Genomic DNA, 25,196 nt, shown 5'->3' with positions numbered 1-25,196 from the left:
ATTATTATTAACATGATTAGGATTATTAATATTATTATCATTAATATTACAAATTTGTATCACTTTATAAATATTAGTAATATCAATATGGTTATAATTACTAATATTATCAATACTAATATTATTGTTATTGTAGTATTATTATTATTATATTATTATTATTAGTATTAATACAAATGTCCTAAATATTGATATCGTTTTAGTATTAGCCTTAAGTATTATTATTATTGTTATTATCATTATTATGTTTATTACTAGTAATATGAGTATAATTACTAATAATATTATCTTTATTAATAATATAAATATTGGTAATGTATTATTAAACTTATTTTTATTATCATTAGTTGTAAAATGGATAGTTTTATATAAAAATACAATACAACGATAATAAAATTCATATACCACTACACTATTATTATTAGAATGATAATTACTAATATATATATATAAAAGGTATCAATTAATACGTAAATATATATTGCTATCATATATAAACTCTAATATATATTTTTGTAACATATTATTATGAATGGTAAAATATTAGTTATAATTATATATAAACTAAATATATTAAATTGATCTAAATAACAAATGATTAAACAAGTACATTATTTATAATAATTTATATAAACTTGCTCGATTACAATTATGTGTATTAATATATATACAAATGATATAGGTTCGTGAATCCGAGGTCAACCCTGCATTGTTCAATGTCGTCATATGTATTTTTACTACAAAATACAGTATTGTGAGTTTCATTTGCCTTTTTACCCTTTATATTTTTGGGCTGAGAATACATGCGCTACTTTTATATCTGTTTTACGAAATAGACACAAGTAATTGAAATTACATTATATGGTTGAATGATCGAAACTGAATATGCCCCTTTTTAGTCTGGTAATCTAAGAATTAGGGAACAGACACCCTAATTGACGCGAACTCTAAAGATAGATCTATCGGGCCCAACAAGCCCCATCCAAAGTACCGGATGATTTAGTACTTCGAAATTTATATCATGTCCGAAGGAGGATCCCGGAATGATGGGGATATTCTTATATACATATTGTAAATGTCGGTTACCAGGTGTTCAATCCATATGAATGATATTTTTTTTGTCTCTATGTATGGGACGTATGTTTATGAGAAATGGAAATATGAAATCTTGTGGTCTATTAAAATTATGAAATAATTATTTATGTTAAACTAATGAACTCACCAACCTTTTGGTTGACACTTTAAAGCATGTTCATTCTCAGGTACGAAAGAAATCTTCCGCTGTGCATTTGCTCATCTTAGAGATATTATTTGGAGTCATTCATGACATATTTCAAAAGACATTGCATTCGAGTCGTTGAGTTCATCAAGATTATTATTAAGTCAATTATAGTTAGATATATTATGAAATGGTATGTCTGCCGTCAACTTTTGATGTAATGAAAGATTGTCTTTTAAAAAACGAATGCAATGTTTGTAAAATGTATCAAATAGAGGTCAAGTACCTCGTGATGTAATCAACTGTTGTGAATTGTTTATATTCGATATGGACTTCGTCTGGATGGATTAGGACGGGTCAATTTTAGTTGGTATCAGAGTGGTGGTCTTAGCGAACCAGGTCTTGCATTAGTATGTCTGACTGATAGTCGTTAAGATGCATTAGTGAGTCTGGACTTCGACCGTATCTGCATGTCAAAAGTTTTGCTAATCATTTCTAGTCGGAAATCATCAGTTTATCATCCTTAAGAAATTACCTGCTTATCATTCTTAGTCTAGACACATCTTACTGCATTGATTGCATAAATAGTGTATAGACAAAACTCATATCTTAGCGTATCCGCTAATTCATATCTTAGCATATCTATTACTGTAAACTCTGCCTGACATACTCCGTATATTCCTCCGTAACTTATGGGATTTTATTATTATATAGGCATATGTAACTTATGTATTGCAGGGTACTAATCTACATCCTATAATCTGTTTCTTATCGAAATCCTTTTAGCTGATCATACGAGATGAATCCCTCAACCAGTTCGAGTCCCTCAGATTTCGATAGCTATTCTGATAGTTATTCCGACAGCTATTCCGATATAGATTTCCACTCGAACTCCGAAATTAGTATAACCAGAATGAATAAACCAATCAGCCATCCCCAATTCATCTGATGGATTCGTAGTCGACTTAATCAATGGAGACGCGAAGAAGGCGATCCCTTCCACCAATCGAATTCACCTCTTGACAATGAAACTGAAACGTTTATTGGCGAACCTGTTCGAGACACCATTTTCTCTCTCATTTCTAAAGTATCTCATCACGATCATATACTATCTCAGATTCTAAACCTCATTCATCCACTCGTCCGAACCGACAATCATCCCGGTGTAATAGAAGAAGTTAAAGAACTTCGCGCACGAGTTGTAGTCTTAGAAAATATGGTGCAAAATGTACCAGCTTTAGCAACATCACCGGCACCAACAGTACCACCAGTAACAGCACCAGTACCATCAACAATCCATGCCTCAACATCTCATCCTATATCTCGAGCATAATCATCGTTCTACCTGACGTTCTATATCATTTATCTTCGTTCTATATGACGATTATGTAATCTCTAAGGTTTTAGAGATTATATATTCGTATTCTAACGGTAAATCAAATGAGTTTAATATCATATTGACTCATTAAATCCATGATTACATCTGAAGAAAATATATATGTATATATTTTCATAAAGATTGTAATTAAAAATTCTTTCGTACAAACTGTTAATGGTGAAAATATTTTAACGGGTAGGTAATACCCTAGGAATATTTAGATTTCACATTAATAAGTTACACTGTACAATCTTCGAATCTGATTCAACAGTCATTCACTATCTTACTTACATCCACAGATATACGAATCCGTTCACCGCAGAATAACCATTTTCATCCAATTTCATATTTGGATTTTGATTTATCAGAATTCAACAAGTGGCATAATGAAGAAAACATTTGGCAAAATAAAATTTGTTAGAAACAAACAAATTAACTATGAGAAATTTTGTTAAGAATCCACGCTAACTGTTCCTAGCTAATTGTTCCTAGCTAACTTATTACATTTTATTTATCGCAATTTACATTCTCGTAATTTTATTTATCGTCAGTTAATTTCTGTTATTTACTTTACTCATTTTATTTATCGTCATTTATTTTCTGTTATTTATTTTACGCACTTTAAATATCGGGACACATATACAAGGTTTTGACATATCATATCGACGCATCTATATATATTATTTGGAATCACCATAGACACTCTATATGCAGTAATGATCGAGTTCTCTATACAGGGTTGAGGTTGATTCTATAATAATATATATACTTTAAGTTGTGATCGAGTCTGAGACGTATACGGGTCACGACACGTATTAATTAATTTGAATATAATATATTAAACTATATATGAATTATTGGACTATTATTAGTGGACTATCGACTGTGGACTAATAACATTGGACAATTAAGATGAATTAAAATATTGATTATAACATATGAAACTAAACAATTCTTCAAGTTTGCCGCTTGATTTCATCTTAAACCTCGTTTAAATCTTGACAATTACAATCTGCGTTCAAACCTTTCATGATTCTTGAAAACTCCTCAATCGAGAGGATGAACCAACCGCACTTTATTTACGGAAGGAAAGATTTATGCATATAGTTATGCACCTGAAAACCCTCGGAACATGAGTAAACGTTTAACACGTGTCTGTGTTAGCTCCTTTGGCATTTTTATTACCGAAAATAACATTGCAAATCTTTGTCAAATTAGCCAATTTTATCACAGCTTCAACAAATCAATTTCAACTTCCATTCGAATTAGCCTTATTATAACCTCGATATATAAGTTTGCCTGTCGTCATCGTTACCGGAGAACCGTTTATATTTCACCACAGTAGCAGTAAAATTACCATCAACTTCAATGAATTTGGACTTTCTGAAAAATCATTATATTCATTGAAACCCCATCTTGTATTCATCTATACTCTGTAACAATAATTGCCATATCAATTACCGGGAAGCAACAATCAGTATTTTGAATCACGTAGCATTTCTACATCAATATATGTATACATATAACAATTATCTCCTAGAATTACGATCTTCAATTCTGAAATTTTGAAAAGGCACCCAGTTTACGAATTGATACTCTGAATGTTGAAAAAGCTGAATGAAGCGGCAGAAACTGTAGGAAACCGTAAACGACCTTAGTCATCGGAAGTTTAATGATAAAGAATAATATGTTAGAAAAGCTCAGAAATGTTGGAACTGGAAAACGGATAGAGTTAACCATGAAGGAGACCAAGGACAAATACAAGGACTAAACCCTATATTCAAAGGATTCAGGTAATTCTGGATCCGTTGAAATCTTTAGAGAATACCTTGCTTCGAAGTCATGTTAAAATCTTGCGGAAAATCTTTCTCCATCAACCATCGAACTTAGAAATTCTAAAATATCATCATCAATATCTTCGATATTTCTGAGGATATTTTCATACATATTCTCGTCCAAAACTATATACCTCCTCGTGTTTCCTGTGTATCATTATATTGGAAACATTCAATAGAAAATTTAGTACCTAAAAGCGGATTATGCGAAACTATGAAGGAAGCCGTGGACAAATCACAAAGAATAAGTTTGACTTCAAAGAATCCAAATGATTCAATGCCTGCTAAAATCTTTAGAGAATATCTTGCTCTTTACTCTAAACCCTTGTGGACAGTAGTTTCTATCATCCTCTGATCTTAGATATTCCAAAATATTATCGTATCTTTAGTTATAAATATCCTCGATATTTCTGAATATATTTTCATAACTAATCTTACCTGAAATCATTAATCTCTTCGTGCTATCAGTATTACATCATATAGAAACTATTAGTTTCTATATTTTGTAAAATTTCGAGCTTAAAATATGAATGTTATTGAAGTAATGTTGAGAAATGATGCATGAGTTAGTATAATATAATGACACTTGATCAACGTGATTATATCACAGTAAGTCATGCTGAGTTTATAATGGGACGTGACGATTCACAGATCCTAACGTCATCACATGCCATGTTACATAACTCTTTCATTCTACTTAACTTCTGAACATATCAAGAAAATATATTCTTGATAGTTCTATTCTCAGTGATTCTGAAAATTTGACAAATCAAATCATGCTAATACGTTCTTTCTTGTTTAAGAACATGATGTTCATTCGAAACTCCATACTTATGAATTCTGGACCGTTACTCGCTTTACTAGAGGTCTAGAAAATAATAAAAAGGCAAGGAGCTCCAAAATATAAGAGAAAATATAAAGCCCAATAACAACACGGGAGTTACAAACCGTAGATATTAATACGAATAGAAATATAAAGACATGGTATAATTAAGAATATTATCACCCCAAGGTAATAGTAGAAGTAATCAGATTCTTCTGGTGGAAGATTGAAAAGAAGGATGACAGAAAACATAATTAGAAAAATATCAAGGATTAGAACCGGATTGAGCATTTTCACAATCTTTTGGATGTATGAACTAAGAAAGAAAGTATAAGAATGGTGAGAATAATGGAATGGAAGAGTTTAATTTATAATAGGAATATCAGACAGAGTAATCAAGGCAGATCACCGTATTTAATTATAGAGATCTTAATTTCTTTATTCGCCGAAGAATCAAATCTTTTAGATTTCGAAGATTTTTTTTGAAATACCTTGAATTCCGGAATTTAACCAGGATTAGTAAAGAGCTATGATGAAACTTGTCTATCTCATTTCACTATTAAGTGAGAGCTTCACTCGTACTCTTCGAATAATTGAATTATTTTATCTTTAGTACTCAATGATGATAAAACTCTATTTATCAAATCATATTCGTCATGAAAACATTTTTATTGTTAGCAATGACCACCTCACTCAAATTTCGGGACGAAATTTCTTTAACAGGTAGGTACTGTGATGACCCGGGAATTTTCGACCAAATTTAAACTTAATCTTTATATGTTCTCGACACGATAAGCAAAGTCTATAATGTTGAGTCTCGAAAACTTTGAACTGTGTTCATGTATGCATTTACCCTTTGACCATTCTCGATGATTCACGAACAATTAGTTATAAATAATTTCATATATATTTATGTATATATATAAATAATAATTTGAAATATTATTACATATAATATATGATTTAATTTTGAGAAATAAATATATAAAATAATATGAGATATAATGAAAACTATTATTTCAATTATATATATGTATATGTATATATATATATATATATATATATATATATATATATATAAATACTACTTGTAAATATGTAAAAATAATATTAAAACTATTTGTTTAAAAAAATATAAAACATATATTATGTGGTAAAACTTGTTATTTAAAAATTAATTATATATTTAGAGAGAGAAAATGAAATATGAATGATTTCGAGCTTAATTAGTAAACGTCAGTAACACTCGGTTGACGTTTTGTTAGTTTTAATATAGATATAATACATGTTCATGAGGAATTAAAATAAAAGTTGGACTGTAAATTGATTACGAAGATTTTAGTTTGTTAAATATATTTTTACCTTTTTAAGTTTAAATATTAGTACTCCGTACATATAAATTGGAACAGAAGATAAATAATTATCGAATCTTTTTGATCAGGTTTCAAACCGTTAATGAGTGAAATAATTAAATATATTTAATCTAAAAATTTGGGATTTTTAGGGACACTTTTATACATTAAATGTTTAGCAATGGACACGATATAGCCTTCCGTGAAGAAGTGTCGGCAGACGAAAATTTACATGTACACATTACTGTTTCAATCATTCACTTGTTATTTAATATAATATAATTATTATTAATAATAAATGTTATATATAATACATAACATATATCTTTATAGATGTGAGTGAGTAACAAAGAGAGGGAGAGAAGGAAACCACCGGCTACCAGACTCGGCCACCACCAGTCACCACCGGAGCATCACTCCGGCATACACCACACGCCACCACCTTCTACAATTAAACCACCTTCAAACCATCATCATCACCTTAATATTTGAAAGTGTTTCATTTTTTTTGTTGTTGTTTGTTATTGTCGTGATCAACCAAAACCACCATTGTCACCATCACTTTGAGAAACCACCACCATCATGATCCACCCTAATCATAACAACAACCATCATCACGACCGTAAGTCCACCATCACCTCACTATATTTTTTTTTCTTTTCCCTTTCCTTCTTGATCGTTCCCGTTTTTATTTTTGTGTCTTTTTCCTACTGCCGCTGCTACAGCAACAAATTCTATTTCTGTTAATGCCCGATCGAACAAACACAGGCCGGTGCAAAACAACCGTAAACCACCACCCGCCATTTTTCTTTCTCTCTCTTTGCTAAACGGACTGCTGCTGCAGTGCTCTTCCCGTTTTTGTTTTTATTAAAACAACGAAGTAAATGATGATGTTTAGGTACGATGGTGACGGAGGAGGGAGAAGATGAACAATGGAGATTGGTTGATGATGATGACGATGGGTTATGATACAATGATGATGATGATAACGGATGGTATGATGATAAAGATGATGGTTGATGTTGATAAATAACAATGATTAAAATATGATTAGGAAACGGTGACGATAGATGATGATAATACATTGATGAAGGCGATATCACGATGAATATGAGGCATGAATGTTTGATGATGATGATTGATGATAATACCGAATGATGATGATGATAAACAGCCCTATGTAATAAAGAATTAAATGTTTTATGTATCTCAGAAATTTTAGGATAGAGGTGTGGTTTGGCGTGGTGTTTGTTTAACGAGAAGTCCCTGGTTCGAACCTTGGCATAGACAAATGTATTTTTTTTTTTTGCTGGGCTGTTGGCAAAGATGGGGAATTGGGTCACTGGTCAACGAGTTAATCAAATGAAGAAGGTGAAACAGAAAAGGGGTTATATAAATTCAGCTTCTAACAATTTTGGAAAAACAAAGATAGAGGAGTGGTGTTGAGTGTTTCGGGTGGGCGTGAGGTCTCGGGTTCGAGTCCGGTCTCCGACAGTTTAATTGTTTTTAAGGCTACAAAGGTATAATTTAACATTATTATTATTATTATTATTATTATTATTATTATTATTATTATTATTATTATTATTATTATTATTATTATTATTATTATTATTATCATTATTATTATTGTTATTATTAATATTATAAATTATTGTTGTTGTTAATTGTTATTATTATTAATTTCATTAATATGTTTATTCGAATAATTAAAAGTATTATTATTAGGGTTATTACTAGTATAACCATTATTATTATTATTAACATGATTAGGATTATTAATATTATTATCATTAATATTACAAATTTGTATCACTTTATAAATATTAGTATTATCAATATGGTTATAATTACTAATATTATCAATACTAATATTATCGTTATTGTAGTATTATTATTATTATATTATTATTATTATTAATACAAATGTCATGAATATTGATATCGTTTTAGTATTAGCCTTAAGTATTATTATTATTGTTATTATCATTATTATGTTTATTACTAGTAATATGAGTATAATTACTAATAATATTATCTTTATTAATAATATAAATATTGGTAATGTATTATTAAACTTATTTTTATTATCATTAGTTGTAAAATGGATAGTTTTATATAAAAATACAATACAACGATAATAAAATTCATATACCACTACACTATTATTATTAGAATGATAATTACTAATCTATATATATATAAGGTATCAATTAATACGTAAATATATATTGCTATCATATATAAACTCTAATATATATTTTTGTAACATATTATTATGAATGGTAAAATATTAGTTATAATTATATATAAACTAAATATATTAAATTGATCTAAATAACAAATGATTAAAGAAGTACATTATTTATGATAATTTATATAAACTTGCTCGATTTCAATTATGTGTATTAATATATATACAAATGATATAGGTTCGTGAATCTGAGGTCAACCCTGCATTGTTCAATGTCGTCATATGTATTTTTACTACAAAATACAGTATTGTGAGTTTCATTTGCCTTTTTACCCTTTATATTTTTGGGCTGAGAATACATGCGCTACTTTTATATCTGTTTTACGAAATAGACACAAGTAATTGAAACTACATTATATGGTTGAATGATCGAAAATGAATATGCCCCTTTTTAGTCTGGTAATCTAAGAATTAGGGAATAGACACCCTAATTGACGCGAACTCTAAAGATAGATCTATCGAGCCCAACAAGCCCCATCCAAAGTACCGGATGCTTTAGTACTTCGAATTTATATCATGTCTGAAGGAGGATCCCGGAATGATGAGGACCAAGCAAGTTTGATAGTAACAACAGCAGTACCAAACTGCATAACGGAGGACGGTACTTTGACCGAAACCAAAGGAGAAATGACAATTCCAATGGCGGATGGAGAGGCAACAATCATCCCAATGATTTTCATCATAACAGGAGGCCCTTAGAGAGACATCCGTTGATAATGGCATTAACCAAAACTCCTAAGGAGATTCTTTTCACTGAACCTATCCGGACTGCTTTCAATCCTCCAGCACATATGGAAGAAAGAGATGGCCCAAGAAGTGAACTATGGTGTGACTTTCATGAGGCGTGGGGTCATGACACAGATAATTGCAAATCTTTGATGAGGGAAATCATTGCAAAGATCAAGGCAGGGGAGTTAAATCACTTGATGCCAAGAAAATAATACATAAGAAATGATCCTCGAAAGAAATTAGCATGGCAGAAAAATGATGGTGGAAGAGGACGTCGGGGTGAGAATGAAATGTCCCGTTCTTATTGATTAAAAACGTTCCATATTAATTGATTTCGTTGCGAGGTTTTGACCTCTATATGAGACGTTTTTCAAAGACTGCATTCATTTTTAAACAAACCATAACCTTTATTTCATCAATAAAGGTTTAAAAAGCTTTACGTAGATTATCAAATAATGATAATCTAATATATCCTGTTTACACACGACCATTACATAATGGTTTACAATACAAATATGTTACAACAAAATAAGTTTCTTGAATGCAGTTTTTACACAATATCATACAAGCATGGACTCCAAATCTTGTCCTTATTTAAGTATGCGACAGCGGAAGCTCTTAATAATCACCTGAGAATAAACATGCTTAAAACGTCAACAAAAATGTTGGTGAGTTATAGGTTTAACCTATATATATCAAATCGTAACAATAGACCACAAGATTTCATATTTCAATACACATCCCATACATAGAGATAAAAATCATTCATATGGTGAACACCTGGTAACCGACAATAACAAGATGCATATATAAGAATATCCCCATCATTCCGGGACACCCTTCGGATATGATATAAATTTCGAAGTACTAAAGCATCCGGTACTTTGGATGGGGTTTGTTAGGCCCAATAGATCTATCTTTAGGATTCGCGTCAATTAGGGTGTCTGTTCCCTAATTCTTAGATTACCAGACTTAATAAAAAGGGGCATATTCGATTTCGATAATTCAACCATAGAATGTAGTTTCACGTACTTGTGTCTATTTTGTAAATCATTTATAAAACCTGCATGTATTCTCATCCCAAAAATATTAGATTTTAAAAGTGGGACTATAACTCACTTTCACAGATTTTTACTTCGTCGGGAAGTAAGACTTGGCCACTGGTTGATTCACGAACCTATAACAATATATACATATATATCAAAGTATGTTCAAAATATATTTACAACACTTTTAATATATTTTGATGTTTTAAGTTTATTAAGTCAGCTGTCCTCGTTAGTAACCTACAACTAGTTGTCCACAGTTAGATGTACAGAAATAAATCGATAAATATTATCTTGAATCAATCCACGACCCAGTGTATACGTATCTCAGTATTGATCACAACTCAAACTATATATATTTTGGAATCAACCTCAACCCTGTATAGCTAACTCCAACATTCACATATAGAGTGTCTATGGTTGTTCCGAAATATATATAGATGTGTCGACATGATAGGTCGAAACATTGTATACGTGTCTATGGTATCTCAAGATTACATAATATATAATACAAGTTGATTAAGTTATGGTTGGAATAGATTTGTTACCAATTTTCACGTAACTAAAATGAGAAAAATTATCCAATCTTGTTTTACCCATAACTTCTTCATTTTAAATCCGTTTTGAGTGAATCAAATTGCTATGGTTTCATATTGAACTCTATTTTATGAATCTAAACAAAAAAGTATAGGTTTCTAGTCGGAAAAATAAGTTACAAGTCGTTTTTGTAAAGGTAGTCATTTCAGTCGAAAGAACGACGTCTAGATGACCATTTTAGAAAACATACTTCCACTTTGAGTTTAACCATAATTTTTGGATATAGTTTCATGTTCATAATAAAAATCATTTTCTCAGAATAACAACTTTTAAATCAAAGTTTATCATAGTTTTTAATTAACTAACCCAAAACAGCCCGCGGTGTTACTACGACGGCGTAAATCCGGTTTTACGGTGTTTTTCGTGTTTCCAGGTTTTAAATCATTAAGTTAGCATATCATATAGATATAGAACATGTGTTTAGTTGATTTTAAAAGTCAAGTTAGAAGGATTAACTTTTGTTTGCGAACAAGTTTAGAATTAACTAAACTATGTTCTAGTGATTACAAGTTTAAACCTTCGAATAAGATAGCTTTATATGTATGAATCGAATGATGTTATGAACATCATTACTACCTTAAGTTCCTTGGATGAACCTACTGGAAAAGAGAAAAATGGATCTAGCTTCAATGGATCCTTGGATGGCTCAAAGTTCTTGAAGCAAAATCATGACACGAAAACAAGTTCAAGTAAGATCATCACTTGAAATAAGATTGTTATAGTTATAGAAATTGAACCAAAGTTTGAATATGATTATTACCTTGTATTAGAATGATAACCTACTGTAAGAAACAAAGATTTCTTGAGGTTGGATGATCACCTTACAAGATTGGAAGTGAGCTAGCAAACTTGAAAGTATTCTTGATTTTATGAAACTAGAACTTTTGGAATTTATGAAGAACACTTAGAACTTGAAGATAGAACTTGAGAGAGTTCAATTAGATGAAGAAAATTGAAGAATGAAAGTGTTTGTAGGTGTTTTTGGTCGTTGGTGTATGGATTAGATATAAAGGATATGTAATTTTGTTTTCATGTAAATAAGTCATGAATGATTACTCATATTTTTGTAATCTTATGAGATATTTCATGCTAGTTGCCAAATGATGGTTCCCACATGTGTTAGGTGACTCACATGGGCTGCTAAGAGCTGATCATTGGAGTGTATATACCAATAGTACATACATCTAAAAGCTGTGTATTGTACGAGTACGAATACGGGTGCATACGAGTAGAATTGTTGATGAAACTGAACGAGAATGTAATTGTAAGCATTTTTGTTAAGTAGAAGTATTTTGATAAGTGTATTGAAGTCTTTCAAAAGTGTATAAATACATATTAAAACACTACATGTATATACATTTTAACTGAGTCGTTAAGTCATCGTTAGTCGTTACATGTAAGTGTTGTTTTGAAACCTTTAGGTTAACGATCTTGTTAAATGTTGTTAACCCAATGTTTATAATAACAAAAGAGATTTTAAATTATTATATTATCATGATATTATGATGTACGAATATCTCTTAATATGATATATATACATTAAATGTCGTTACAACGATAAACGTTACATATATGTCTCGTTTCAAAATCATTAAGTTAGTAGTCTTGTTTTTACATATGCAGTTCATTGTTAATATAATTAATGATATGTTTACTTATCATAATATCATGTTAACTATATATATAACCATATATATGTCATCATATAGTTTTTTTACAAGTTTTAACGTTCGTGAATCACCGGTCAACTTGGGTGGTCAATTGTCTATATGAAACATATTTCAATTAATCAAGTCTTAACAAGTTTGATTGCTTAACATGTTGGAAACATTTAATCATGTAAACATCAATCTCAATTAATATATATAAACATGGAAAAGTTCGGGTCACTACAGTACCTACCCGTTAAATAAATTTCGTCCCGAAATTTTAAGCTGTTGAAGGTGTTGACGAATCTTCTGGAAATAGATGCGGGTATTTCTTCTTCATCTGATCTTCACGCTCCCAGGTGAACTCGGGTCCTCTACGAGCATTCCATCGAACCTTAACAATTGGTATCTTGTTTTGCTTAAGTCTTTTAACCTCACGATCCATTATTTCGACGGGTTCTTCGATGAATTGGAGTTTTTCGTTGATTTGGATTTCATCTAACGGAATAGTGAGATCTTCTTTAGCAAAACATTTCTTCAAATTCGAGACGTGGAAAGTGTTATGTACAGCCGCGAGTTGTTGAGGTAACTCAAGTCGGTAAGCTACTGGTCCGACACGATCAATAATCTTGAATGGTCCAATATACCTTGGATTTAATTTCCCTCGTTTACCAAATCGAACAACGCCTTTCCAAGGTGAAACTTTAAGCATGACCATCTCTCCAATTTTAAATTCTATATCTTTTCTTTTAATGTCAGCGTAGCTCTTTTGTCGACTTTGGGCGGTTTTCAACCGTTGTTGAATTTGGATGATCTTCTCGGTAGTTTCTTGTATAATCTCCGGACCCGTAATCTGTCTATCCCCCACCTTACTCCAACAAATCGGAGACCTGCACTTTCTACCATAAAGTGCTTCAAACGGCGCCATCTCAATGCTTGAATGGTAGCTGTTGTTGTAGGAAAATTCTGCTAACGGTAGATGTCGATCCCAACTGTTTCCGAAATCAATAACACATGCTCGTAGCATGTCTTCAAGCGTTTGTATCGTCCTTTCGCTCTGCCCATCAGTTTGTGGATGATAGGCAGTACTCATGTCTAGACGAGTTCCTAATGCTTGCTGTAATGTCTGCCAGAATCTTGAAATAAATCTGCCATCCCTATCAGAGATAATAGAGATTGGTATTCCATGTCTGGAGACGACTTCCTTCAAATACAGTCGTGCTAACTTCTCCATCTTGTCATCTTCTCTTATTGGTAGGAAGTGTGCTGATTTGGTGAGACGATCAACTATTACCCAAATAGTATCAAAACCACTTGCAGTCCTTGGCAATTTAGTGATGAAATCCATGGTAATGTTTTCCCATTTCCATTCCGGGATTTCGGGTTGTTGAAGTAGACCTGATGGTTTCTGATGCTCAGCTTTGACCTTAGAACACGTCAAACATTCTCCTACGTATTTAGCAACATCGGCTTTCATACCCGGCCACCAAAAATGTTTCTTGAGATCCTTGTACATCTTCCCCGTTCCAGGATGTATTGAGTATCTGGTTTTATGAGCTTCTCTAAGTACCATTTCTCTCATATCTCCAAATTTTGGTACCCAAATCCTTTCAGCCCTATACCGGGTTCCGTCTTCCCGAATATTAAGATGCTTCTCCGATCCTTTGGGTATTTCATCCTTTAAATTTCCCTCTTTTAAAACTCCTTGTTGCGCCTCCTTTATTTGAGTAGTAATGTTATTATGAATCATTATATTCATAGATTTTACTCGAATGGGTTCTCTATCCTTTCTGCTCAAGGCATCGGCTACCACATTTGCCTTCCCCGGGTGGTAACGAATCTCAAAATCGTAATCATTCAATAATTCGATCCACCTACGCTGCCTCATATTCAGTTGTTTCTGATTAAATATGTGTTGAAGACTTTTGTGGTCGGTATATATAATACTTTTGACCCCATATAAGTAGTGCCTCCAAGTCTTTAATGCAAAAACAACCGCGCCTAATTCCAAATCATGCGTCGTATAATTTTGTTCGTGAATCTTCAATTGTCTAGACGCATAAGCAATCACCTTCGTTCGTTGCATTAATACACAACCGAGACCTTGCTTTGATGCGTCACAATAAATCACAAAATCATCATTCCCTTCAGGCAATGACAATATAGGTGCCGTAGTTAGCTTTTTCTTCAATAACTGAAACGCTTTCTCTTGTTCATCATTCCATTCAAATTTCTTCCCTTTATGCGTTAATGCAGTCAAGGGTTTTGCTATTCTGGAAAAGTCTTGGATGAACCTTCTGTAGTAACCAGCTAGTCCTAAAAACTGGCGTATGTGTTTCGGAGTTTTCGGGGTTTCCCACTTTTCAACAGTTTCTATCTTTGCCGGATCCACCTTAATACCTTCTTTGTTCACTATGTGACCGAGGAATTGAACTTCTTCCAACCAAAATGCACACTTTGAAAACTTAGCGTACAATTCTTCCTTCCTCAATACTTCTAACACTTTTCTCAAATGTTCACCGTGTTCTTGGTCATTCTTTGAGTAAATAAGTATGTCATCAATGAAAACAATGACAAACTTGTCAAGGTATGGTCCACACACTCTGTTCATAAGGTCCATGAACACAGCTGGTGCATTAGTTAAACCAAACGGCATGACCATAAACTCGTAATGACCGTAACGTGTTCTGAAAGCAGTCTTTGGAATATCATCTTCTTTCACCCGCATTTGATGATACCCGGAACGTAAGTCAATCTTTGAATAAACAGACGAGCCTTGTAGTTGATCAAATAAGTCGTCGATTCTCGGTAGTGGGTAGCGGTTCTTGATGGTAAGTTTGTTCAACTCTCGGTAGTCGATACACAACCTGAATGTACCATCTTTCTTCTTGACAAACAAAACAGGAGCTCCCCACGGTGATGTGCTTGGTCGAATGAAACCACGCTCTAAAAGTTCTTGTAATTGGCTTTGCAGTTCTTTCATCTCGCTGGGTGCGAGTCTGTAAGGAGCACGAGCTATTGGTGCAGCTCCTGGTACAAGATCTATTTGAAATTCAACGGATCGATGTGGGGGTAATCCCGGTAATTCTTTCGGAAATACATCGGGAAATTCTTTTGCAATGGGAACATCATTGATGCTCTTTTCTTCAGTTTGTACTTTCTCGACGTGTGCTAGAACAGCATAGCAACCTTTTCTTATTAGTTTTTGTGCCTTCAAATTACTAATAAGATGTAGCTTCGTGTTGCCCTTTTCTCCGTACACCATTAAGGGTTTTCCTTTTTCTCGTATAATGCGAATTGCATTTTTGTAACAAACGATCTCTGCTTTTACTTCTTTCAACCAGTCCATACCGATTATCACATCAAAACTCCCTAACTCTACTGGTATCAAATCAATCTTAAATGTTTCGCTAACCAGTTTAATTTCTCGATTCCGACATATATTATCTGCTGAAATTAATTTACCATTTGCTAATTCGAGTAAAAATTTACTATCCAAAGGCATCAATGGACAACTTAATTTAGCACAAAAATCTCTACTCATATAGCTTCTATCCGCACCCGAATCAAATAAAACGTAAGCAGATTTATTGTCAATAAGAAACGTACCCGTAACAAGCTCCGGGTCTTCCTGTGCCTCTGCCGCATTAATATTGAAAACTCTTCCGCGGCCTTGTCCATTCGTGTTCTCCTGGTTCGGGCAATTTCTAATAATGTGGCCTGGTTTTCCACATTTATAACAAACTACATTGGCATAACTTGCTCCGACACTACTTGCTCCGCCATTACTCGTTCCGACACCATTTGTTCCTTTCGTTCTATTAACCCCTGGTCCGTAGACCTCACACTTCGCCGCGCTATGACCATTTCTTTTACACTTGTTGCAAAATTTGGTGCAGAACCCCGAGTGATTCTTTTCACACCTTTGGCATAGTTGCTTCTGATTGTTGTTGTTGTTGCGGTTATTATTGTTGTTGGGATGATTGTTGTAGTTGCTGTTGTTGTTGTTGTTGCTGTTGTTGTTGTTGTTGTTGGGCCGTTTGTTGTAGTTGCGATTGATGTTGCGATTGTTGGGATAATTGTTGCGATTATTGTTGTAATTGCTGTTGTTGTTGTATTGGCGATTCTTATCACCGTTTTCCTCCCACTTTCTTTTGACTTGCTTCACATTGGCCTCTTCAGCAGTCTGTTCTTTAATTCTTTCTTCAATCTGGTTCACTAGTTTGTGAGCCATTCTACATGCCTGTTGTATGGAGGCGGGCTCGTGTGAACTTATATCTTCTTGGATTCTTTCCGGTAATCCTTTCACAAACGCGTCGATCTTCTCTTCCTCATCTTCGAATGCTCCCGGACACAATAGGCACAATTCTGTGAATCGTCTTTCGTACGTGGTAATATCAAATCCTTGGGTTCGTAACCCTCTAAGTTCTGTCTTGAGCTTATTGACCTCGGTTCTGGGACGGTACTTCTCGTTCATCAAGTGCTTGAATGCTGACCACGGTAGTGCGTACGCATCATCTTGTCCCACTTGCTCTAGATAGGTATTCCACCATGTTAACGCAGAACCTGTGAAGGTATGCGTAGCGTACTTCACTTTGTCCTCTTCAGTACACTTACTTATGGCAAACACCGATTCAAACTTCTCGGTCCACCGTTTCAATCCGATCGGTCCTTCGGTTCCATCAAATTCCAAAGGTTTGCAGGCAGTGAATTCTTTGTAGGTGCATCCTACACGATTTCCTGTACTGCTAGATCCAAGGTTATTGTTGGTATGTAGCGCAGCCTGTACTGCGGCTATGTTTGAAGCTAGAAAAGTACGGAATTCCTCTTCATTCATATTCACGGTGTGTCGAGTAGTCGGTGCCATTTCCTTCAAAATAGTTAAATGGAACAAGTTAATCATACAGAATATTAAGAGTAGTTAATAGTATTTCGTAGCATAATATGAACTCATTTATAAAAGCTTTTTCTTCATATTAGCGTTTTATAAGTTTAAATTCGGGTAGTACCTACCCGTTAAGTTCATACTTAGTAGCTAATATACAATTCAACTACTACAATTCTATATGAAAAACTGATTATAATAATATTTCGCGTTCAAACTTTTATACAATATTTTACAAACTTACAATACCGCTTATTTTACATAAAGCAAGAAATATAGCACACAATAACTTTGATACAAGATAGTTGTGAAGACAATTCTAGCTAGTACACAAGTCGTTCAGCAAAGGCAATAAATACACGTAATTCATACGTCCAGAAACAAGTCATGCATTCTGGTTTTACTAGGACTACTTCCCATCCTTGGTCTTGTGCAACATAACCGTTATGGCCGTTGATAAGACAGCGTGTTGTAACGTCATCAAAGGGACGAGGGTTACGTAATGTCCAACAGTCCCGTAATAATCTAAAAACCTCATTTCTTACCCCAATTACCGACTCCGTCACTTGTGGAAACGTTTTGTTTAATAGTTGTAGCCCGATGTTCTTGTTCTCACTTTGGTGAGAAGCGAACATTACTAATCCGTAAGCATAACATGCTTCTTTATGTTGCATGTTAGCCGCTTTTTCTAAATCACGAAGTCCAATATTCGGATATATTGAGTCAAAATAATTTCTTAACCCGTTGCGTAAAATAGCATTTGGGTTCCCCGCAATATATGCGTCAAAGTAAACACATCGTAACTTATGGGTTTCCCAATGTGATATCCCCCATCTTTCAAACGAAAGTCTCTTATAAACCAAGACATTCTTGGAACGTTCTTCGAATGTCTTACAAACTGATCTCGCCTTAAATAGTTGTGCCGAAGAATTCTGGCCGACTCTAGACAAGATTTCATCAATCATGTCTCCGGGTAGGTCTCTTAAAATATTGGGTTGTCTATCCATTTTGTATTTTTAAACTGTAAAATAGACAAGAGTTAGATTCATAAAAAAAAATACTTATTAATACAAGCAATTTTTACATATATCATAAAGCATAAGAACACTATATTCCATATATTACACCACACGAATACAACTATCTTATTCCGACTCGCTCGTTTCTTCTTCTTCGGTTTTGGTTCGTTTTGCCAAGTTTCTAGGGATATATGATGTTCCCCTAATACGAACCGTCGTTGTCCACATTGGTTTAGAAAAACCTGGTGGTTTAGAGGTTCTCGGGTCATTGTTACAACTTAAGGACTTCGGGGGTTGACGATACATATAAAGTTCATCGGGGTTGGAATTAGATTTCTCTATTTTTATGCCCTTTCCCTTATTATTTTCTTTTGCCTTTTTAAATTCAGTTGGGGTAATTTCTATAACATCATCGGAATTCTCGTCGGAATCCGATTCATCGGAGAATTGGTAATCCTCCCAATATTTTGCTTCCTTGGCGGAAACACCATTGACCATAATTAACTTTGGTCGGTTGGTTGAGGATTTTCTTTTACTTAACCGTTTTATTATTTCCCCCACCGGTTCCGATTCTTCTTCCGGTTCCGATTCTTCTTCCGGTTCCGACTCTTCTTCCGGTTCCGACTCTTCTTCCGGTTCCTCTTCGGGAACTTGTGAATCAGTCCACAAATTATTCCAATTTACATTTGACTCTTCATTATTATTAGGTGAGTCAATGGGACTTGTTCTAGAGGTAGACATCTATCACATAATATCAAACACGTTAAGAGATTAATATATCACATAATATTCATATGTTAAAAATATATAGTTTCCAACAAAAATGTTAAGCAATCATTTTTAAAGAAAACACGGTCGAAGTCCAGACTCACTAATGCATCCTAACAAACTCGATAAGACACACTAATGCAAATTTTCTGGTTCTCTAAGACCAACGCTCTGATACCAACTGAAATGTCCCGTTCTTATTGATTAAAAACGTTCCATATTAATTGATTTCGTTGCGAGGTTTTGACCTCTATATGAGACGTTTTTCAAAGACTGCATTCATTTTTAAACAAACCATAACCTTTATTTCATCAATAAAGGTTTAAAAAGCTTTACGTAGATTATCAAATAATGATAATCTAATATATCCTGTTTACACACGACCATTACATAATGGTTTACAATACAAATATGTTACAACAAAATAAGTTTCTTGAATGCAGTTTTTACACAATATCATACAAGCATGGACTCCAAATCTTGTCCTTATTTAAGTATGCGACAGCGGAAGCTCTTAATAATCACCTGAGAATAAACATGCTTAAAACGTCAACAAAAATGTTGGTGAGTTATAGGTTTAACCTATATATATCAAATCGTAACAATAGACCACAAGATTTCATATTTCAATACACATCCCATACATAGAGATAAAAATCATTCATATGGTGAACACCTGGTAACTGACAATAACAAGATGCATATATAAGAATATCCCCATCATTCCGGGACACCCTTCGGATATGATATAAATTTCGAAGTACTAAAGCATCCGGTACTTTGGATGGGGTTTGTTAGGCCCAATAGATCTATCTTTAGGATTCGCGTCAATTAGGGTGTCTGTTCCCTAATTCTTAGATTACCAGACTTAATAAAAAGGGGCATATTCGATTTCGATAATTCAACCATAGAATGTAGTTTCACGTACTTGTGTCTATTTTGTAAATCATTTATAAAACCTGCATGTATTCTCATCCCAAAAATATTAGATTTTAAAAGTGGGACTATAACTCACTTTCACAGATTTTTACTTCGTCGGGAAGTAAGACTTGGCCACTGGTTGATTCACGAACCTATAACAATATATACATATATATCAAAGTATGTTCAAAATATATTTACAACACTTTTAATATATTTTGATGTTTTAAGTTTATTAAGTCAGCTGTCCTCGTTAGTAACCTACAACTAGTTGTCCACAGTTAGATGTACAGAAATAAATCGATAAATATTATCTTGAATCAATCCACGACCCAGTGTATACGTATCTCAGTATTGATCACAACTCAAACTATATATATTTTGGAATCAACCTCAACCCTGTATAGCTAACTCCAACATTCACATATAGAGTGTCTATGGTTGTTCCGAAATATATATAGATGTGTCGACATGATAGGTCGAAACATTGTATACGTGTCTATGGTATCTCAAGATTACATAATATATAATACAAGTTGATTAAGTTATGGTTGGAATAGATTTGTTACCAATTTTCACGTAACTAAAATGAGAAAAATTATCCAATCTTGTTTTACCCATAACTTCTTCATTTTAAATCCGTTTTGAGTGAATCAAATTGCTATGGTTTCATATTGAACTCTATTTTATGAATCTAAACAAAAAAGTATAGGTTTCTAGTCGGAAAAATAAGTTACAAGTCGTTTTTGTAAAGGTAGTCATTTCAGTCGAAAGAACGACGTCTAGATGACCATTTTAGAAAACATACTTCCACTTTGAGTTTAACCATAATTTTTGGATATAGTTTCATGTTCATAATAAAAATCATTTTCTCAGAATAACAACTTTTAAATCAAAGTTTATCATAGTTTTTAATTAACTAACCCAAAACAGCCCGCGGTGTTACTACGACGGCGTAAATCCGGTTTTACGGTGTTTTTCGTGTTTCCAGGTTTTAAATCATTAAGTTAGCATATCATATAGATATAGAACATGTGTTTAGTTGATTTTAAAAGTCAAGTTAGAAGGATTAACTTTTGTTTGCGAACAAGTTTAGAATTAACTAAACTATGTTCTAGTGATTACAAGTTTAAACCTTCGAATAAGATAGCTTTATATGTATGAATCGAATGATGTTATGAACATCATTACTACCTTAAGTTCCTTGGATGAACCTACTGGAAAAGAGAAAAATGGATCTAGCTTCAATGGATCCTTGGATGGCTCAAAGTTCTTGAAGCAAAATCATGACACGAAAACAAGTTCAAGTAAGATCATCACTTGAAATAAGATTGTTATAGTTATAGAAATTGAACCAAAGTTTGAATATGATTATTACCTTGTATTAGAATGATAACCTACTGTAAGAAACAAAGATTTCTTGAGGTTGGATGATCACCTTACAAGATTGGAAGTGAGCTAGCAAACTTGAAAGTATTCTTGATTTTATGAAACTAGAACTTTTGGAATTTATGAAGAACACTTAGAACTTGAAGATAGAACTTGAGAGAGTTCAATTAGATGAAGAAAATTGAAGAATGAAAGTGTTTGTAGGTGTTTTTGGTCGTTGGTGTATGGATTAGATATAAAGGATATGTAATTTTGTTTTCATGTAAATAAGTCATGAATGATTACTCATATTTTTGTAATCTTATGAGATATTTCATGCTAGTTGCCAAATGATGGTTCCCACATGTGTTAGGTGACTCACATGGGCTGCTAAGAGCTGATCATTGGAGTGTATATACCAATAGTACATACATCTAAAAGCTGTGTATTGTACGAGTACGAATACGGGTGCATACGAGTAGAATTGTTGATGAAACTGAACGAGAATGTAATTGTAAGCATTTTTGTTAAGTAGAAGTATTTTGATAAGTGTATTGAAGTCTTTCAAAAGTGTATAAATACATATTAAAACACTACATGTATATACATTTTAACTGAGTCGTTAAGTCATCGTTAGTCGTTACATGTAAGTGTTGTTTTGAAACCTTTAGGTTAACGATCTTGTTAAATGTTGTTAACCCAATGTTTATAATAACAAAAGAGATTTTAAATTATTATATTATCATGATATTATGATGTACGAATATCTCTTAATATGATATATATACATTAAATGTCGTTACAACGATAAACGTTACATATATGTCTCGTTTCAAAATCATTAAGTTAGTAGTCTTGTTTTTACATATGTAGTTCATTGTTAATATAATTAATGATATGTTTACTTATCATAATATCATGTTAACTATATATATAACCATATATATGTCATCATATAGTTTTTTTACAAGTTTTAACGTTCGTGAATCACCGGTCAACTTGGGTGGTCAATTGTCTATATGAAACATATTTCAATTAATCAAGTCTTAACAAGTTTGATTGCTTAACATGTTGGAAACATTTAATCATGTAAACATCAATCTCAATTAATATATATAAACATGGAAAAGTTCGGGTCACTACAGAGAATAGAAGAAGGGAAGAGCATGGCAGAAGAGAAAACCGAAACCAATACGGAGAGCGTGAACCAACTCCAGACGTGGTAATTAAAATGGTGTGGTTCAATGATAGTCGTTATGAAGACGGTGAGTGTAGCGACCCCGACAAATCGTCAAGTGACGGCGTCGGCTACGTGGGTCCCATTACCTGATTATAAGTCTTTAAGATAACGTTTGACCAAAATATGTCGCCTTCATTTCAAAATAAAGATTGTTTCAAAGTTTACAAGAATTGTTCCACCACAAGTTACGATACAAAGTTTTAAGTACAAATGAAACTTATGCGACACAATTTAAAAGTATTCAAAAGACACTCCATGTATGCATATATACTCGACATCCAATGCAAGTATCAAAATAATGAGCGGAAGCATGTATCATGTATCGTTCAAGGACCTGAGAAAAACATAGAAATCTGTCAACGAAAACGTTGGTGAAATCATAGGTTTAAGTAAGTAAGTACAAGTGAACCACAAGATTTGCATCAATGAAATAATAGTAATACATTCCAAAAGTTTGTTTCACGAGCACCCAATTATCAAAGCTTAACATTCCTTCCATTGTATACCCCATCACTTAGTGCTAGAACAAACACTGATTCTCGAAAATATATTTCATCCGTAGACGGTAGCGAACCGTCAAAGATGAGGGTTGTCAACCCATATGGCCATATAACATAAGTTCTCACTTACACCCGGCAAGTGTAACTAATGATAATCGAATTGAGGATTTTGTTCTAAACTCGTATGTTGAATGTTTGTTTTCCCGTTCTTGTGTTCACTTAGTTCAAAAGAATCGTTTATGTTTTCTCATCCCAATATAAGTTCAAAAAGAGTAAAAGTGGGACTATGATCTCACCTTGAGTGCAAGAGTTAATAAAGTACTTCAACAAGTAGACGCGTGCAAAGACAAAGCTAGTCTTGACCTAAACATATAGGTTGTATCAATAACGGTAAACACAAACGGTCAAAGATGTTCAATTAGTCCTATGGCTCGTTACGACTCGATTATTTAGCATGTGAAATCAAATTGTCAAGTTTCATGCAAGATACAAGTATATAAACAAGTTAGGAAGGTTGCAAAATCATTTGGTTAAGTTTGACAAAAAGTCAAAATTTGGTCGGTGAAAGTCAACGAAAAAGTCAACACGTTCGGGTCGTGTCCCGAACTATTTTTTTGAGGTTTTTAATCATGTATGAGCATGCTAGGACAAGTTACATGTGAATCGGAGGTGCGTAGCATAGCAAACATTATTCGAAAATTGACCAAGTTGGACAGACCCAAACGGCGCGCCGCGCGGGTATATGGCGCGCCGCGCGGGTACCTGTGCAGAGAATTCTGGCAGTTTTTAAGTTTTATGCACGAACCTAACTTCAAACAATCACCATTTATGATCCGCAAACAGTCAAGACAAGTATCTTATACCGTTGGGAAGGTAATTTGACGAGGAAAACAACTAAACACATTTCATCAATCAATCTACCTATTACAACAACCAAAACCGCATCTAATGCTTAACATTAACCGCATACAAGTTCATAAATGCAATTCAATGATTCGGGCAACCTATTTACATGAATGATATGCCGTTTCGAAGGTAATCAAGCATACAATCCAACTAAACACTTACCAATAATAATCCATGGCATTCAATGCATCAAAAGTCCATTTCAAGTTCATCAACCCTAACCCAAATTCACCAAAATCAATAATCAAGTTCATGAAGTTTTCTAAGGCAACCTACACATCAAATTGAAGCTAGTGATGCTAGTAACACAATTAAAACATCAACTTTTAACATCTAACAACATATGATCATCCAAAATTCAAGAACAACACACCAAAATTCAAGTTCATGCTAGTTACACTAAAACAACGAGATCGAGCATATAAATCATATATTCATGTTAGACTTGAGCCATAGACACTAATTAACACTTTTATAAGTTAAAAACATCAAGAACACAAAATCTAGTGATTTTAGAAAGTTACCCAAATTTGATGAAATCGGTATGGAATCGAAGAGGAGATCACGAGGAGTTCAAATATGTAATTTATTTGGTTGCTAGCTCCCTAATCCGGATTTAGATGATGAATGAATGAATTTGGAAATTGGGTGTGTTCTTGCTAGAGAGAAAGAGAGAGAGAGTGAGAGGTGGTTGAATGGTGGTAATT

The sequence above is a fragment of the Rutidosis leptorrhynchoides genome, chromosome 1 (assembly GCF_046630445.1).
Source record: "Rutidosis leptorrhynchoides isolate AG116_Rl617_1_P2 chromosome 1, CSIRO_AGI_Rlap_v1, whole genome shotgun sequence".
Taxonomy (NCBI): Eukaryota; Viridiplantae; Streptophyta; class Magnoliopsida; order Asterales; family Asteraceae; genus Rutidosis; species Rutidosis leptorrhynchoides.
Note: the sequence above shows the minus strand (reverse complement) of the source record.